Source organism: Anas platyrhynchos, chromosome 7 (assembly GCF_047663525.1).
Source record: "Anas platyrhynchos isolate ZD024472 breed Pekin duck chromosome 7, IASCAAS_PekinDuck_T2T, whole genome shotgun sequence".
In the NCBI taxonomy this organism is placed as follows: domain Eukaryota; kingdom Metazoa; phylum Chordata; class Aves; order Anseriformes; family Anatidae; genus Anas; species Anas platyrhynchos.
In genome coordinates this window covers 34058796-34078215 of record NC_092593.1, presented here as the reverse complement: position 1 = coordinate 34078215, position 19420 = coordinate 34058796, and the positions used below count along the sequence as shown (strand labels likewise).

General features: G+C 39.5%; 1 protein-coding gene and 1 long non-coding RNA gene across 12 annotated transcripts in view; one reads left to right on the top strand and one right to left on the bottom strand.

The window, feature by feature from the left end:
- ZNF804A (zinc finger protein 804A) overlaps positions 1 to 19420 on the bottom strand; it is a 448502-nt gene that overhangs the window by 154760 nt on the left and 274322 nt on the right. Inside the window, exon 1 of one of the 11 annotated variants that reach the window (XM_021276568.4) lies at positions 8579 to 8692. The exons of 9 other annotated variants lie outside the window; for them this stretch is intronic. The gene's annotated coding sequence lies outside the window, so the exon portion shown is untranslated. Of the gene's footprint in view, positions 1 to 8578; positions 8693 to 19420 lie in introns of those variants that run through there. One more of the 11 variants, XM_072040474.1, reaches the window with a different exon arrangement.
- Positions 1 to 19420, top strand: part of LOC110353859 (uncharacterized) — a 51744-nt gene that overhangs the window by 4490 nt on the left and 27834 nt on the right. The gene's annotated exons all lie outside the window — the stretch shown is intronic.

Here is a 19420-nt window from a genome sequence, read left to right as displayed (position 1 = left end):
TAAAGGCTTAAACTAATTCTTCTGCTTGATCTGAAAAGCAGCCACAGAAATTTATTAAATCCTGCAGTAGGTAGAAGATTTGTGCTTTGGTTCACCAGCCCCACGAAGTGCATAATTTCACACCACTGTTCCCACAGAGCATTGCAGGAAGCTGCAGCCTCATGAGGATTGCCCCCTCACATGCCCGCACAGCCCTGTCCAGCCCTGAACAAGCTCACATGGCTGAGAGATGCCAAATCTTTCCTACCCTCCTCTTCCAAATTACCAGCACTACTGCTGTCTGCCATAGGATACTGCAGGGAAAAACCTTTTGGTCTTTAGTAAATCAAATACGCTGCTCTCTCTGGCTTGCCTTCTTAATGTTTATGCTGCAGAGTTTCCCCAACAGCTCATGCAAGCTCCTAAAATGATTTCCCCACCCAATTTCTCCCCTCACAATAAAATTGCTTAAAGCCTGTGGCTTGTGAACTGTGCTAGATCCCCTGGCGCACCTCTCGAACCATACTTTGAAGAGCATTGAGGATGCTGGCACAGTTTGACCGCAAGCATCGCTGCTTCATCCTCCTCTTTCAACTTGCAAACTGGGGAAAAGAGTCACTCCAATATGAGCTGACATCCAGAGGTAGATATGCCATTTGCTCTGCATTAAACCACACAGCAGGGTCCTCCAAGCAAACCCTCCAGCATGCACACAGGCAGAGCAGCTCTCCACGGAAAGCACGTGGAGCCAGTCAGCAGCACCAGAGGAGTCCTGGGACTGATCCATGACCAACTGCTATGGAGAAAGACTCCTCAGTTTTACCCCATAATATTCCAGTACAATAGTGCAAGGAACAATACAGATAGCACTGGAAAACGCAATAAAGACAAAAATATACCTCTCCATAAATCAAAACCCAAATGCAGTAAGACCACAGAATGGGTGTGCTTCCTCAGAGACATCAGTTAAAGCCCCCAAAAATCCAGCACACAAATTACACAGCCTGCATGATATTAAAGCCAACAGGACATTAATTCCAGAAAGCAATATCCAAGGCAGATCAATCAGCCCTCTAGTGTCCTGTATACTTCTGAAATGAGAGCCAACTAATGAGGACCACACTTCAGTTTTTACCTTTTTTTTTTTTTTTTTTTAAATTGTAACCAGTTAAAAACTCGCTTTGTTAAAAAATACATAATACTTCAAAGATACTGAAGAAGCAAGAGGCTTTCATGCGAAAGAAATGAGGCACCAAGAGAAAACCCAGCAAATAAAAGCAAATTAATGAATAAATAGGAAAATCATACATTTAGAGAACTAGGATAGCAGGCGGGTTGTGGCTGTTTAACAGAAGCAGATTATTTCCCATGCTCACATCCACACAACTTTTTCCAGAATTAAAAGAGTTCAAAGAATCGATCAGGAGTCTTGCACAGTCAATAGGAAACCACCTTTGCTGCGCTTCGCTTGATTACATCAGCAGCAGGAATTGCCACAAGAAGTCCCGAAATTAAGGCCAGGACTTGGCACTGCAACCCATCTTTTCCACTGGGTGGTGGTAATGAGATCAAAAAGTTCAGGAGCACAAACTGCAAAAGCACTCGGAAAGAACTGCTATTCCTTGATTCATTCTGCCCGCCTCTACACAGGTACCTATTTGTGGGTATACATGGCTACCTATACACACACAGCCTGGAAATGTGCATGTCCACTCCTGTTTATGCCTCACTAATGAGAGGATGAGTAGAATAGTTTCTGAAGTATTTCAAAGCACGAAAGAAGAATATTAAAACATCTCTGGAATGGCTGGTGCACATTCTATAATTAAACGCCGTTTGCTTCTTTAGTATTCAGTTCACCAACATAATTTTCTCAATGTAAAAGCTGAGCAGAGCTGGGGTGACACTGTAACACCGATGACAGGTCAGAAAGTAGAACTATATTATTCCTGAATGAGCCAATATAAATTAGAGACCCACCGGGAAAATAACTGTGGTTAATATTTTAATAAATTTCATCAAGTTCAACATATGACATACTGTTATGGCTTCCTTTAACTTGTGATCTGTAGTAGTCAGAAAATAAAATTAAAATTAAAATTCAAAGCAATGTGTTCATTTCAGAAATGCTACACATTGCAGAGAGATCTAATTTTTAGAAGGGGAACGTTTGGCATCATCTGAAAATCAAAACCCTCTACAATATTTATGGTTACAACCTCCCAGTTTTAAGACACCATAAATCAAACCAGACATTAATTGGTTCACTTTCACAGGGTGCTTGTTCTAACAATACCAAAACACAGCAGAATATCAAGTACACGCTAGGGAAGGATACTTCTAATTCCATGCAGTATGACATATTGCCACGTACAGGTTAGATCGTACCCCTTTACACCACGGCTCATATGAAGAGCAGGTAATGTAATATTGTAGTAACCATGGTATATAATCCATGAGTTTGGTTTAACCCCTCAACAGTGGTGAAGTTCGTTACGCTAATTAAGACAGGCACATCTTCACCCTGCGGCTCCCAGGCATTAGAGCCCATGACACGTTTTGTCAGTAACGTTGCGAGGCTTACTTGGGAACCTGAAGCAAGGTTCGGAGGTGGTCAGAGCCTTATGTCTGCATTCGCTTACTGTTCTGCGCCAGAGTTTCACCTCCTGATCTTATCTGAACAGACTTTTATGGCTTATTTCCCTTTTTTATTGTACGGCTTAAAAAGGCAGTAGGACTCCTGGCTGGAGTATGCATAAGCCACGCTGTACGCTATAATAATAATTGTAAAAGCCCACAATTTTTACCATCTCTGATCTAAGCACAGGTACATACATGCACTGCTCTAATGTTCTTGGAGTGCTCATTACGGTCCTCCTGAGTGGTGCTCAACACTATCAGCTTCCTGTGGGAAAGGCCCTGTTTACTCATTAGAACAATTATATAATTTTTTCCTTAATAACTACTGACTTCCCAATCTGTCTACTGCGGAGAAAGAATATAATTGCAAATAGGCAAAATCTTTTGATGCTAAAAATACCATCAAAAGAATTTATTCACCTTCCAAAACATGACTAACTTATGTGCTTAATTAAAAATAGCCATATCAAAATAGCCTGGAGCATATTATAGATAACCAGCCTGAAAGATTTCATTGTAAGAAACAAAGTCAGTATTGTTCTAAAAATAGAGAGGATTTCCAAAATCCAGTATATCCTTGTTGGCATTTTGACTATTAAAAAAATGCCTACATAATTCATTTAATTAAGGAAAAACTTCCTCATTAGCTCAAGCTAAATAAATCGTGCTAAATTTTATCCAAATGTACATTTTCTTGGGTATCTGTAAAACCTGTGTAAGCAGAAGACAAAGCAGAACACTATTAATAGAAACACCAAGACAACTGCCATTGATAATCTGAAAACCTGTGCTCAAGCTGCAACACAAGCAGCTTTTATTTAATCCAAATTTTCAGTCCCCTTAGACTTAAATTGCTCTTCTGCTGCTCAATCCTGAGTTCAAAGAGTCCTCTTTCTTTCCAAGATGGAAGGGAAGATGAACGCTGCTACATCTAACGATTACACATTAATTTAATTAAAATAATATGCACTCTGACCTCACTTATTGTTTGATTGGAAAAAGTTTCATGTAGTTTCATGATTTCTCTGCTCTACAGCCAAATAACCTTTCAGAGCAACAGCTCCTGGCGATGAAGTCCGTAGATAGGGCCACCAAAAAATAAATTGTCTTCAGTTCCAACAGACCATCTCCCACTTCCTTCTTTGCATAATATGTAGATACAAAGTTAGGTGCTTATTTTTCCACTTTTATTATTGCTATGTACGCTCTAACGTCACTTGACATATTTGCGTAACTGTGTATATTACTCCTCCTCCACTCAGACCTGAATCTAACAGAGTAGATCTATTAATAAAATATAAACATTCAGAATTTTGCATATTTGCTTTCACAGAATTTCTATACTAACGTCTCCTAAGTATATTGAATTAGCCTTGAACTGACCGTAACACTGGCATTCCCATTAGAACCAATGACACTGATGTATTTGAAATGCAAGAACCAGCAGGAGGAAAAGACTATAAAATGCCTTAAAAGTTGAAACAAAAATAAAACACAACTATTTCCTGGGAACTGGTGTATTGAAAACTTTTTTTTTTTAAACAGGAAAATGCAAATTAAAAATAACACGTAGAAAACGCGCAGAAATAAAAATCATCTGCACTCAAATTCTCATGTCTAAAAAAGTAAGCTAAACCTGCTGATCTGGAAATAGCTCCAAACCAGGCAAAGCGAACAAACAAAACCCTACTTGTTTTGAAGCAGACCTTGAGATTTGCAGCTTACATTTATTAAGACAAATCACAGGTTGAAAAGATGAGATTTTGAAATAGCAAGTGGAGAGATGACTTGACTATCACAACTGTATCTCTCCTTCTAATATATTTTCTAGAACGCTGTCCAATGTGTTTTAAAAATACCCTCATTAGATAAAGCATTTGTGTTAACAGCCCAAGGGACTGAGCCTGGTAGACTCAGCCATTGCCAGGATTGTCCCTCACCACCTTACCTTGTCTAAGCTTGCCTCTTGTAAGCATTTTCCTTGCTAACATTTTGTCAACTTGAAATCCCCATCAATTCTGTGACCCAGCACAGAAATCAGATGACCTTCAAGCTCCCCTCTTCATCTTTACAAATATTCAAGCACTACTACAAGACAGTGAAATCCCTATATCCCTGTAGTTTCTGACAGGAAAGCCTTACTACCAGTAGTTTGATTCTTGATCACAAATCAATACTTGGAGCTTTGTAGTCATTTTTGTATACCATCTGCAAACTCTCTCCATTCACTTTCCAGAGCAGAAAATTCTCTTAGGAAAATATATTTTATATTGAAATGACCAAAAGTGTAATCTACTTGCAGGCAGATTATATTTAAAGATCAGCTCTTGAAGACATCCATTTAAATCCTTTGGATGGATATTTGTCTCCATCACATCCTCAATGTTATTTTTAGAAAGCAAAACACTGATGAATTTCATAATAACACCATGAAGGTTGAAAAAATGAAGTTGCAACAAAACTGCTTCACTGAGAGACTGAAAATGAAAGTAATGTTCAGGTAATGCCACTGCCCAATAAGACTGAATATAAGACTGAATACAGGGCACATGTCTACCTTACTCCTGATGCGTCTAGGGTGGGCATTGCCCCCATTCAACTGTAGCCAGTTAGAAGTTGGGAGCCTGGTATCTGTCTCTGGGGATGGGATCAACTGCACCAGGGACCAACCTTCCTTTCTCTGCACTGATTTACAGAGCAGGTTGGACCAGGTGATCTCTGAGGTCCCTTCCACCCTGGCTTTTCCACTATTCATGAAAGCCTACGCAATACTTGTGAGGAACTAATGAGAGACCTGAAAGAAAACCAAATACTATTTGTTTTAATTTATTAGAAAGTAGCCAATTTTTGCACAATATTTCAACCTTGTATTTTGGATTTAACAGAGCATTCCTGCAACTGAAGGTTAGCAGTGATTTAAGTGAATTTTGGACAAAGAATTTTCTGACATCCTGAAAACAACAGCAGGAAACCAACCCCAGTGGTCAGAATTGGCTCATAAAGATGAAAAACTGCATGTATTTCTGGCCTTTAAATTGCTCTTCAACAGAGCGATAAGACACATCATACAGAACCTTATCAGGATTTAATTTCCTAACAGAAATGAGAAAGGAATGTGCAAAATCCCCCTTATGGGATCTAACATTAGATTGCAGTACGCGATAAAAATACCCTAACAATGGGAGTATACCTGAGGAAGATAAAATTACATCTCGTGGTCCTGAAGATGCTTTCTATACGCAAATCCACCTAAAAATAGCATATTTCTGGCTTGCTATACTTGACAGTCTTCTTCAGGATTTTTTTTTTTTTTTAAAGCAAAATCTGCTCGTACTAATAGCGTCTTTTTGGTGCTTCTATAATGGTAACTCGTGAAACGTTGTTAGTATATGAGATTTATGAATGAAACCTGTCAAAGTACAGATAGTACAACACTACCATTGATAAACTTCTTGTAATGTAATTCTTCATTATAGTCTATCTGTATCATAAGCGGTCTATACCACAAGACACCACCATCACTACTATATGAAACATCTCTATTGTATAGGTATATTTTTTGTACGTGCATCTTTTGTCTCACTCTTCATGTTTTCACTCTTGTATCTTAAACGTATTTTTTTAAATACCTTCTATTACACTTCTCAGCTCTGCCAGCTACAAGGTTATTTCCATATCAACTCAGATTTCAAAAGGCAACTGTGAGCAATGTTTTCTTATTAATTTAGGGAACAGGTAAATTTTCACCACAGAATCTAAATTTTGCATATTACAATATATACACTGCGGGACCAAAACAAAAGAGATCTACAAATGATACAAGCATATTCTGCATCCACATATGTCCTCTGGGAATAATGGAGATCAGCAGCACTCTGAATTTAAGTACTTCCTCTGCTGTGTAATGGGCAGCATTTTAAGATGAGTGGTTGTAGGAAGGGAGTGCTCCATCCCTCACAGCTTCATCATTTTCTCTGTTTTGATGATTTTGCAGTTTCACCTCCTACTGTTTTTGTGTTTTTAATGATGAGATTAAAAGCTATAATAATTGTTGCAGCAGTCAGAATGGGCATACTTACTATTCTAACTGTACTGACAGGTGCGGTATTCCCATTTTACAGCACTGCTTGTACTATTTAAAGGAATAGCTTTCTCTGGTCTTACATTTTTTATTTAAAAAGGTAAATTGTTAATGTAATACAGTTGTACATGTATTGCTGAACACACTAAGGCTTTGTCTATCCTGTCTTAGTTTTGAGGCCCACCTACCACACTTCCAGAAAAAACCCTACAAAAAAGCTTATACTATATGCTCATCAGATAGCTTCCTGAAAATGTCTCAGAAAAGGCTGTTGTTTTTTGGTTTTTTTTTTTTTTTTCCCTTTCCACATTTACTGGATGCTGAAGCAGATAGGATTTCCCACATTTCTCTACAGCATGTCTTCTGCGTCAGCCTGTTCTGTGAATCTGCAAAGCGTAGTATACATCCTGGTTGTGTGCCAGGTCTGCTTGGGAAGCCAGACTTCCAGCCAGCTCTTTATGTCACAGTGAAGATCATCTGACCTTATGAAAATACACAGAAGACTATACCATTATATATGTTTTGGCGTGAAAAAGCTTCAGCTCTAAAGGCTTCTGCAAACCATGACCTTTCCTTGGACATACTTCAAGCCCCACCGTCACACTGTGTTCCTATAATAGAAACTCCCCAAATGAATAAGCAAATATTTAAGTTTTACGGATATATCACCCCAAGGATCTTCTTAGTTAAACATAAATGGCATGGCTGCCTAATGGGCACAAGAAAAATGTTAGGAAAGCAGAGTGTTTGGATAAAACAGCTACGATTAATTTTTCATTTAATTTTTTTTTTTTTCTTAAATATAACATGCTCCTGGAGATCATCCTCACTGAACATACTCGTGGTTCCAGGCCCACACACTATTTGATTTCCATAAGGTGTGTGGGAGGCTTTTTAAAATCCACATAATTTTATATTATTTTTTTTTACATGTTAAATTATTATCATCAGATGGAAGGGAAATTAAACACCCTGAATGTGTTAAAAGCCTCAGTCTTCTTGACTCCTATTACCAACTGCTAACTACTGCTAAAACTCATCCATTTTTGGAACATGGACAACCTTGATAGCATCAGATGAAGACAAAATAAAAATAGAGCTTTGGCAAATGCTGGGGGTTGAATTCCGGTGTTGAAGAACACTGTGTGAAGCTCTCCACTGCCTCAGCAAATGTAACTTGCCACGTTAATATTGCAGCTAACTCATTTCCTAACTTTCCTTTTAGAACAGCCAGAACAAAGGGGACAACCAGATCAAAACTAGGCTATATTTAACTGTGGTGTTTTGTTTTTTTTTCCCCAACTGACAGATGACAAGGAGGACTGTAAGCTGACAGGAAGTGTTTGGTAAAAATTATTCCTAAATAACCTAACGTCTAGCTTTCCTCTCTTTTTGGCACATCATATATGTTAATATTCCTCTTACCTTTTTCTGTGAGAGGACGGTACAAGCAAACTACGTCACTGCCTCACTTATTTGGCTTTAAAGATGATTAGAGATAAAGCATATCCTGTGCACTCCTTTCTCCAGATAGTCCTTATTTTGACATACAGTCCTCTATATGGTGTTATCACTACACAGGCATGTGATAATGAAGATGCTAATTAGCAGCAGGCCTGGCTTTTGCTGCCTGGGTTCCATTTCTGTGAACATATCCCACACACTGAAAAGAGGTCCTCGGCACACAGACCTACACCACAGGTGAAATTTGGCTCGTTAAACAGGGTGGTCACATCCCAATTCTGTGCTTCTCCATGGGATGCCCTTATATACAAAGCGGCATAAGGTGGCAGCTCTGGTTTTCACAGCCCCTTTGGTAGCTTTCGATGCAAATGCATTCAGCACTGACTTTCAGTAGGACGCCACAACTACCATCACCTGCGTGTCCCAAAGCGTGATACCAGGAAACTCTGCTCCATCACCACAGCCAGCTGAACGTGAAAATCAGGTACAGCAGAAAACTGCTGCTGCCCTGTGTGCCGGCATCTGTCCATCTGCTTGCTCACCTGCAAGGTGCCAATGATTAATCCTCTGCCAGGCTGTGAGCTCACAGGAGACCCTGATCAGGTAGGCACGTAGGTGCTCTATGGCATCACGACAAGGCAGGCCATAGACAAAGCAGTATGCCTGTGGCCACTTTCACTGTGTACACACCTAAGACAGGCCTGGGGCCAGGCAGAGATCAGGAAGGCAACAGGAGGCCCACGGCTTCCAGCCCACGGTGGTGGCCGGGCAGTGCCACAGCCCCAGCGCCTCCATCTTGTCGCCACCAGTGCGGCCTACCCAGCTCCCCACAGCCCTGCCACAGCACCGCGGCCTGGCCTCCTGGCTGTGCATGCCTACCCTGGATTAATTCGATTTCAGACTAAAAACAAACAAAAAAAAAACAAAAAACAAAACAAAGTCCTGAAAGTCAGGTGGTCTCACTGCAGCCATAAATATCTGGAAGTTGTGTGATTATTTAATGCTTTCCTCTTTTTGTAAGCCTCTTAAACAGCAGCACATTCTCCAGAGATCATTGGCTTACTGTGTACCAAAGGAAATTAAACTACAGTTAAATTATGGTAAATATATTTCATTCCCCCTAGGAATGGCTAGGTGAAAGTGCTTCATTTCAAATGGAAGCTAAATTAAAAATAATAATAATAAAAAGTTATTTAACCCTAGCATATTTAGTAAGGCTCTTCCACAGCTTTGCAGGAACAAGTCCTCACACAGACAATACAGGAAACAGTATATTGAGAATATATAATTATTTTGCTTCTGAATTTTAAATTAATTTTCAAATCCTATCCTCTAGCAAACATCTTTCCTTCAACAGCCATGTATTTCTGGAGCTCTTTAAAGAAGAAAAGTAAAAGCTACAATGAGAAATATGCAGCCTTTATCGATATCCTGTATCCTGTATTATCACACAAAGCATAAAGTACAAAACTCAACAACAAAAAGGGATCTTTCTGTTGGAACTGGGTAAACAAAGAGCACTTGGGCTAAAGTCTTCACCTTCCCTTTTCCAGCTTAATTTCAGTATAATTTGGATTTAGCTCCTAGATGTGTATGTTGGCTTTTTTTTTTTTTTTAATTATTATTTATTTCCTATTTGTTGTTGCTTTTAATCCTTTTGAAGTCTAATAGGAACCAAATATTTCATATTTCTTTGAGGTTGAGGCTGTACATCTAGAAAGGCCTCTTGCATCTTAAATTTACCCCAGCAACAGGCCCTAATGAAGTCAATGAGACCACCAATCCACATACATTTAGGTCAGTCAGTCTTGAAACCTTGAAAAGGAGTTTTTAAGAGCTGAGATACATAAATGCAAATCTACTGATAATAAACAGAGTCAGAAAATGGAGAGCCGAATGGCTCTGCTGACTGATTTAAAATTAAGATTAAACCAGAACTTGCCTACGAACAAGGATATATGCTTTAATGACAGAGCTTGGTACATCAGAAAGCAATTAAATCAAGTGCCTTAGAGTTTATTTTTGTTTAAATGGCAGTCAGTACCAGCCATTGACCAATAATAATATTTAAATAGAAAGTAAGAAGTGTCACTGTTTTGCAAGAAGTACGACCCAGCAAAGATTAGGAAATACACCGCAGTGGGAAGGCAGTTAAGCACCCAATTCAGCTATCTAGGGATTCTGTCATACTTGCTGCCCACAACAATAAAAACAAAACCGACCACAGTATTCTCAGAAATGAGCTGTTTGGCACTAATATCATGGCAGGCTCAAACTTTGCTAAAGACTTCAGTTTAATTACTGTGATACCCCTCCTCTTCAGCACTAAGACACAGATCTTGCTAAGCACCAACCACGCAGCCAAGAACCAATGGATGTATGGCTCTAGATTAGTATCCAGAGCCCTCACTTCCCCCTAACAAGCGCAATTTGAAAAGCCCCATTCCAGTAGCTAAAATGTTTGAAAGCACTGCAGATGCTATTTAGTCTCCTGCTGTTCAGATATTACTGTAGGCCACAGGCAATGACATGTTATTTCTTGTGGTCTGCGCTGAGATCCTACAAGTCAGTAAGAAGCTTGCTTCTCAAGCACACGTCCACGTATTCATTGCATCCTTGTGCTCTTGGAATTAATCAGCACTACAGGAAATGTTCCTACAAAGAGGGTGTATCCAATATTAACCTGACATATATATATATATAAATAGCTATATATGCGTGTATATATATATGCACACACACAATAGATATAAGTATAAATATTTTTAGAACTTTTCCCCGCCTGAGAATGCATAAAATATTAATAATTTTATAATTTATAATCACACTACCAGTCTTATAAAGTACTGTATTATGATTAACATACTAAGAAGTTATAAACAAGAGAATCTGAGACATGTGGACAGCATGGCAGCTTGCTTGTGGAAAATTCAGCATTTTATACCAATCAACAGATCCAAAACAGCACATGGGCTCCTGTAAACATAGGCAGGCAAAGAACAGTGCAGTTTTGAGCAGGATGGGGATAAGGAACCCCTCAAGGAACTCCTCTCCTGCTCATGTTGGTAATTTTTCCCTGCCATGTACCCCACAATCAATTTTTACAAACAGAAGTAAAATAAAATTACACAAGCTGTATCACTGCTTAAAAACTAATCTTTGAACACAATTGAGAAAATGAGTCAAGCAGTAGTATCACCAGGACCATACAGTTTTAGTCTTCTTCCCAAAGATTAGGAGAAGCTATCCAGAATCACACAGTTTAAAGAAAAGCAACTACTGTTGACAAAAAATGTGGTTTAAATGGGGAGAAAAACAAACAAAAAACAACAACAACAAAAAAAAAAAAAAAAACAAAAAAAAAACAAAACAAAAAAAAAAAAAACAGGCCCAACGACATAAGCTATGTGACACCAACTTCAACCCCACAAGGTTATGAAGAAATTGGTCTGGGTAACAGAAGAGTTGCCTTTACTTATTGAAGCCAAATGAAAAGACAAAGAAAAGGTAAATAGGTTACAAAAGTGCCTGAAAAGAAAAATCAATAGAAGAAGTTTGCTCTGTTCCTCTTCCCGTTACCTCTGCTGAGCAGTTCATCGTTCTCAGTTTGCTCAGAACTAGCTTATGCATACCCTAAATGGTCTCGATCTTTTACAACCTCTGAATAAGCCATTTCTGACAGCCACATCACTGTTTTTTTCCACTTATTTTAATGAAAAACCTTAGTTATTGTAAGGCTATTTTCCTTATAAAATTAAACTGGCTGGTTAGTCAATATTCAGAAGTAACAGAAAGCCTCTGTGTGCACAGAGCACAGTACCAGCCATACTTCTCCTGTGGTCCACTGAGGACACTTAAACATCACACTGCATTCTCAGTGTTATCGCAATAATTGTTATTGCAAATATAGCATTATAAATGTATTTACAAGTATGCTCCAACAGGTCACTTCTGTGAAACATAATTCTGTAGAGGTAATGTAAAAAACAAATGCTAAAAGTTGAAAACAATCTTTCCACGTAGCTAAATCACACAATGCTAATGCAGGCAGAAGACATAGAACCGTTCCCTTTTTTCCATTGTGTCCTGTTAATATAATTCCTTTCTCTACTTCTAATGTACAAACCTATTTCCCAATCACACAAGATCTGTATTTTGTCTCTTGTTGGCCCACAGATCGTGAAAGAGATTTGAACCAGTGCAGACTAATTTTTCATCATGATGCCTATAAGCAGGAGGTATTTAGGAAGAGAACAGAAGTAGCTGAAGGGGCAAAAGTACATTTTTTTTGCCCTAATTTTGTATACGCCAAATGAAATTTCTACTGAGTATAAAAATTGCTGAAGATGCTATCTGATAAAAAGGATAATAACTGGTGGGTGGGGTTAAATGGGTTTTGTATGTTGCACATGTGGATGGAACACTTTTTTAAAAGCATCTGTAAACAAATAACAGAACAAAAAAACACAGGTGACATTTTTCCAGGCATCCATTTTCAAATCTGCCTCAAATATTTTCCAATAATTTCACAGGAAAAACAAATCTTCTGCATTCAGAAAGAATAATCAAAAGTTACTAACAGTGTATGGAAACAGACTTTTTTCTTTTTTTTTCCCCAAAAATTTAGTGCCACAAAGTAGCTGCAGAAGCACTCAAAGCAATCAAGTCTCAGATTTCTGACTTGGAAACCTGCAACTCATCTTCCTCCTTGTTTCAGGTTTTTAAAACAAAACAAAAAACAGTTAAAATGGGGAGATCTCTGAAACGCAGACTTTGGGTCCAGCACCCCTGAAACACTTTGGCATACAACAAGCTGCTGTCCAGTTCTACGTACAGGAGGCCCTGACATATTGCTTTGGGATCAATCGATTTCTCGGGATCAGCTAGACATTCCCTCCTCCCCACCTTTCTCTCTCTCTGTCTCCAAACAAGACAGGCTCAGCCTAAACTTGCCCACTCACAGTATTTGCATCCAAGCCATTATTGTGCTGACAGTCAGGCGAGTCTGTGTGAAACCCACTTTTCTCCTTGCGGGATTATATCTCAGTATAGCCACCCTTCATCTGCATCTTTGTTTTCTTCATCTGTTCAGGGCTGCCTTAGGTAAAACAGGAATCCTGTCTTTGACTCAACAGAATAATAGTAATAGCATACAATGAGAGGCTTTATAAGATGATCATTTTATGTAATCTTTTGCTATGCAACATCTGAAGTCATAACAATTCCCTTCTCCCACTGGACTACAGATGTCCAAATTTCCATCCTGTACAAAGGGAGATTCTCCTGCAGGATTTCAGGTCAAAAAGAAGTCACCCAAAAAGAGAGAAGATGCACTGAGGGACTTTCCTTTTAGCTGGTGCCTGTCCAAGAGCTGCTATTCTGAAACCTGCACAAGACTTGAGGCAGAGATCTGATTTCAATAACATCCTATGTTATACAGGACACATTTCTTTATTTTTTTCCACTTCTTACTTGTCCAGAGTAGACTACAAGTAACAACAGCTCCTGTGTACACCTGCAATACTCGAATTTCACATCTACCTCGTGGAGTGCTCTAATATCATGTGAAAGAGCTGTCCTGCAGAGCACTTCAAGATTCAATCCAAATGGAAAACTTTCCTTTTTTTTTAAAGCAATGATCAATAGCTTCTGCTTTTTATTTGCATCAAAAGCGCATACACTATATTTCATGTTGAACATAAGTTTTTCCTTCTGCTCAGTGAATGGATCATAACAAATCAGCTGTAAACCTTTACCGCCAGCAGATGTAGGGATGCTTTCTCTGCGGCTAAGGTGTATCTGCCTGCCATGAAAGGACAACCTGTTCTCCTCCTGCCTCTCACAAATCTTGAAAATAAAGCGGCATCAGCTGCTTCGGAACAAACAATAACAGCATTAATTTTTCCTCAGGCAAACATAACTTGTGTGCTGCTAATAATGTTTTCCCACCTTTTTTTTTTTTTATCCTACTGTAATCTCTCAACATAGGAGTCTCAGAAGAGATACAGGTAAAGCAGGATGGAGATGTATCCTTCTCCTTCCCCAGTGGTGGGTGGCTGAGGAGCTAGCAAGAAGGGGCTAAGTGACTGAAAGCATCATGAAACCAAACTATGCTTAGATCAAAGGGGGAAAACAAAAAACAAAACCAAAAAAACACAGCAACCTGGAATCCCTTCTCAGCCCCAATTTTCTCCATCCCAAAGGCTTTTTCTATCATATATGCCTCCTTACATCCTGGGGGGAAGGGAAAAAGCTTCAAAAAGCTGGTTCCTCCCTTTCAGTCCCCACTTACGGCTGAAAATCAGCACAATTCCCCACCGCCAGCCTGAATTCAGGCCAGCAGCAGCCAGCCCTTGGCATCCCATTCTGCAGCTGCTTGCACATCTCCTGAACAGCAGCGAAAGAATGAATCAGCTATTTTAGGGCTGTATTATACCTTGGCCATTAATAGAATAAAACTACAGGAGACAGTGCTGATAAATGCCTACCCACCATTTTCTGTTACTCAGTTAAGCTTACAAAGGTTTTTGTCTGTTAGCTGCTGTTCTTTTAGACCCTGCCATATGTGGGGTTTCCTATGGTATAATTACCAAAATGCAATTAAAAAGTTTTCTTGCTCTTCAACATGAGCAGTATTTGACGAGCATGTCATGGCTTGGGGAAGGCAGAAAATAGTAATAGCTGTGGGGCAGCAAGGCCAGGGTTCAGAAAGCATTGTTCTCATCAGCACCAGTAGTTCTTTCCTTACCAGGGATGCTCTAAACTTGTGCCACAGGTATCAAAGGATCTTCAGTAAAGAGGGAACAAAACATTTTCTCCTCTTAAAAAGACAAAAGGTCTCCCCGAATTTAGGGGATTGGTGTGGGTTTCAACACAGCTCCTGTTCACCGAATCCCTGACACTAAAAGTACTCAAATACCCTTTATTTTCCCTCCAGCCATGTCCCCTGGGAGCGGGGTATTTGTTCGGCAGCAACAGCACCTCCTCCTTTTCTTCTTCCAGGGCTGAGGCTGCCAGTGACCCTCAGAGCAAGTAGTGGCCAGGTAGACCTCGGCAAGGTGTAGGAAGGAGAAAGACTTGGTGACAGCACTAAGCTCCAACAGCTCAAAGCACATCGTGGGATGACTCATGCTGAGGAAGAAATGCAGTTGCTGGTGACTCACAACGATGGCTAGTTTGGAGCTTAAGTTCTGTGTTCAGTCCTTAGCCTAAGATCCTTTAAATAATCTTTTAATATGAAGTTTAATTCATATACAGGGCCAGCAGAGTTTCTTTTTCTAAAATTCATTGCAAAGGGATTGTGAAAAGCCAATGGCATTAATCACCATGAATAGAAAAAAGAAAAACTGGAAGAAAAAAAAAAAAAAAAAAAAAAAAAGAAACCAGTAAGCACATCTTTCTAGAGCATAGCAGAAAGTCTGCTAACCAAAATCACAATGATTCAGCCCAAAAAAAGCAAAGGCTTTTTGGAAATCTTCTCAAGCACGCACCACCCCTGCGCCAGCTGATGCGACAAACATCCTGACTCGGGTTCAGTGGCAAAGCCGCCCTCTGCGCAGCATGGCCCCACCACCCCAGCCCCACCTCCTGTCCTCCCTGCACAACTACCAGATGGCTTCAAAGTTTGCCAAAAGTGACATTTCAATTACAGATCACCTGCAGATAGACAGCCTTGAGTAGGAAAAAGAAAGAAAATCAAATAAAAAACAAGTGATTGGCCACATTCTGATTTTGTGTACTCTCAGGCAACCTGGTGAGAGCCAGGAGTGGAGAGCAGAGGATAGGACAATTTGAGTCCTTCTGGGCTGGGGGGACTGGCCCCAAGCCCAGCTCTGCTCCCAGTATCTCCCTCGCATCCCACGCCCTTCTTCCCGATGAGAAGCAGCCCACAGCCCTACCCAGCTGGCGCAGGTCTCCAGCAGGAGCCCATGTTCTTGCATGCTGCCTAACATTTGTTTTGGTGCATTACCAGAGCCATCGAGATTCCTGAGGCCACAGCTGACCTTAGGTATGATAGCTGTCCATCTGCTGGTCCAGAGATGCTGTTAGGAAACATCGCATTAAAAGTTTCATCTTTTCTGTCCACTTATAGTCAAATTAGCATTATCTTATTATTTCAGTACATACATTTCTGATATTACTAGTAAGTGATTCTTTTGCATTGTTTCACAGATATTTTAATTCTTTCAGTTCTGAATTGCTCCCAAGCAGTCAGCTTAATTCCATCAATAACAACCTAATAAATGAATTTTAATCTTGCAGTGATGAATACTACTGGCAGCTTACTCTGGTGTAGACTTTAATTAAAGCAACGTAGCCACAGTACTGGTCGCAGCTACATGACAACCCGCACCACTGAGGTTTTACATTTGAGATCCTGTAGCTCAAGCCTTCAAAATGAGCTGTTTAAGGGGAAAGAAATTGCATTTCTGGATTGAAGTGGCCAACTGCTCCCAAAGGGTTGTGCGTGTCACCTTGCTCCAAATAGTGAAAGTGAAAGGCTGTGAACATCAACAAGCCTGGGCTGCTTTTAGGATGCCCTGTGGCAGATGAAAGTGGTGTGGGCAGTTTTGCCTTCAAGGAACAGTGATGGGCCCTGACCTGTCATTATCCTGCCCAATGTTTCCTGCAGACAAGATGCTTCCTTCTCTTCTCATCATTGGGCGACACCATAGAGTGTGTCAATATATGGCTTGCCAAAGGTTCCTGAAAGAACCTCAGCAGCCAAAATGCTCTCCATTCCCTGTCATTTTAAACACAGGTTGACTTGGACAAATTATCAGTTTTTCCCGTTTTGAAGTGAGATTTTGGAATCAGAAAACAAACTGGTTCTTTATCATGGAAGAAAAGGGAATGAATTGTCCTTGTTCCCTGGATATGTTCCTGGTTTTCATTTACTCATTGAAAGAAATGTTGCTTTCAAACAACTCTGATTTTAAACAGCCTCAAAAATTAAATATTCCTGTTTTTTTCCCCTGCTCCTTCTCAAGAGCTCTCCCTGTAACAAGCAATGTCACTGTTTATCATTTTTCTTTGTTACTGTCTAAGACGTTTTACTCCCTCATGTCCAAAGTGACGCACAATTAAATTTCCCTTTTTATATTACTTAAAAAAATAAAATTAAAAGTAATACCACACTGAAAAAGCAGAGTGGAGTGCAGATTGCAGTGGTCTGGGAAGTCCTCAGCAGCCTAAACAAGTGACTGCTCTAAGACAACTTGAAAGCTGCCAGCACAAATGCTCCACAAGTCTGAAAGAAGACAGATGCTGCCATTTTATTAATATCTTCCATAAATGAGGCTTGTCATTAAATCCAGGAAGAAAAACAAGGACTGATACAATATGAAAAATGAAAAGGCACAAAGTATTTTTGGGAAAGCAATTTACAATGGAAGGGGAGCTACTGTAAATTTGAAGTCCCAAATGAAGTTAAAACTGCAGTTGGACTTAATTTGAGATGATGTGGAGAAAAACCTTAATCTGTTGATCAAAGACACGCATCTCCAGATTTTCTCCACTGCTGGCACATTTAACCAATGTGATCAGACCGTAAAATATTTCATCAGTGAACTCCTTTGAAACATTTCCTATCCAGAGAAAAGCAATGATGAGCTATAGCAACACTTACCATATTTTTAAACTGTTCAATTGAATTAAATTGAATACAACAGGCATTTCATTTTCAAAATCTGAGATACGAACAGGAACGTTAACATCCATGTACTTCCAGTTTTTCAAACTACAGCAACTTTGTTACTGCCAACAATGAACACGAGACAACAGCACACACCACGTACATATAGGATATCAGTGAGAGATATTAAGAGATTAACTAAACGTTTGCTACTTTTTAATTTCCAGAATACCAGAAAATAGTAGAAGCACCCCTACAGCAAGAAACAGCAAGAACCCCCTTTGCAGACGTACCCTAGGAAAGGTTACTCAGAGGTTATGGAATAATCACTTCTATTAGATTTCTAAGCTGGAGGAGATAACCATCTATCTGGAATTGTCTAGGAACACTGTAATCTCACACAACACAAGCGTACAGGCTAGACAATGCCTCTCCTCCAATTTTAGGATGCTAAATTACTTGGACCTCTTGCCCTCTTGTTATTTCCACTGAAAAAGGGCTGTCTGTATATATAGATTTTAAAAATGGAAAAATAAAGCAACAAGCAATTCAATACATCACTCAACTCTCTTCATGTGTATATTTTATGGAGCTATAACTTGATAGAACATGTTAAGAAATATTAGAAAATTAATAACAATATTACTAATTTTTTCAAAATTTGTCTTTTGGCTTAAGACTTGCATTTCTCTCACTTTATATAGTCTAAGACATTTCCAAGCAGGCAACAACCACCTTCTGTGTTAGCGAAAGTCTTTTGATCTTGTGTCTGATAATCAAATTAACTTTCTCTTTCCCACATTACCATAAATCCATTTCCCCAGAGACTGAAATAGAATTACCTCATGCTGTAAATGGGAGACATTTCAGCAACAAAACTGTTAAGTCAATTCATTGTCTGGGGATGGATGTGTGCATTACTTCAAAAGTTTAAGTACTTCAGCAAATATCTATATGGGAAATAGCCATAAAAATCACAACATTTATTCCTTGTCTTTGGGTATCTGTCCATGTCCCTATATACAACAGGTATTTTTTGGTCCAGCAAAAGCTGCTTTTGATTGTTATTACTAAAGAACGACAACAAGCCAATTGTATATTAAATTCATCTATGTCCTTGAAAAAGTCTGTAAGAAAATGACTTTTTGTGTACCTATTCTGAAATTTTGAAATGGTTTACGTATCATGTGAGGCTGGGGAGGCAGAAATCATACAGCATGTGTCTGGGCACACTAGTGTGTGCCCTTTTCTCCTTGTACGGAGGAAAAGTGGAGATACAAATGAAAATGTCCATTAGATGTGGTTCCATGTGGTGAGAAACTCCACTCAGAACAGATACCCAATGTTCCCACTCTGACAACCACAAAAATCAAGTGATGCTTCAGCTCCTTCCAGTCCCTAGGAAGTATTTGTCATCAGTGCAGTGGAGCCAGCACCCTCTAGGGGAGCAGTGGAAAAAGCCCTTAACCTTTTCACATGAGAAAAAACAAGGTCAAGCAACTTCCACTGAAATTTCTGGATTGTATGAACCACTTCATAAAGACACACTCAATCCAGCTTTGAATGTTCTTACAGCCACCAACGAATTATAAAGAGCCAAGTACTTACTTCTCAGCTCAGTT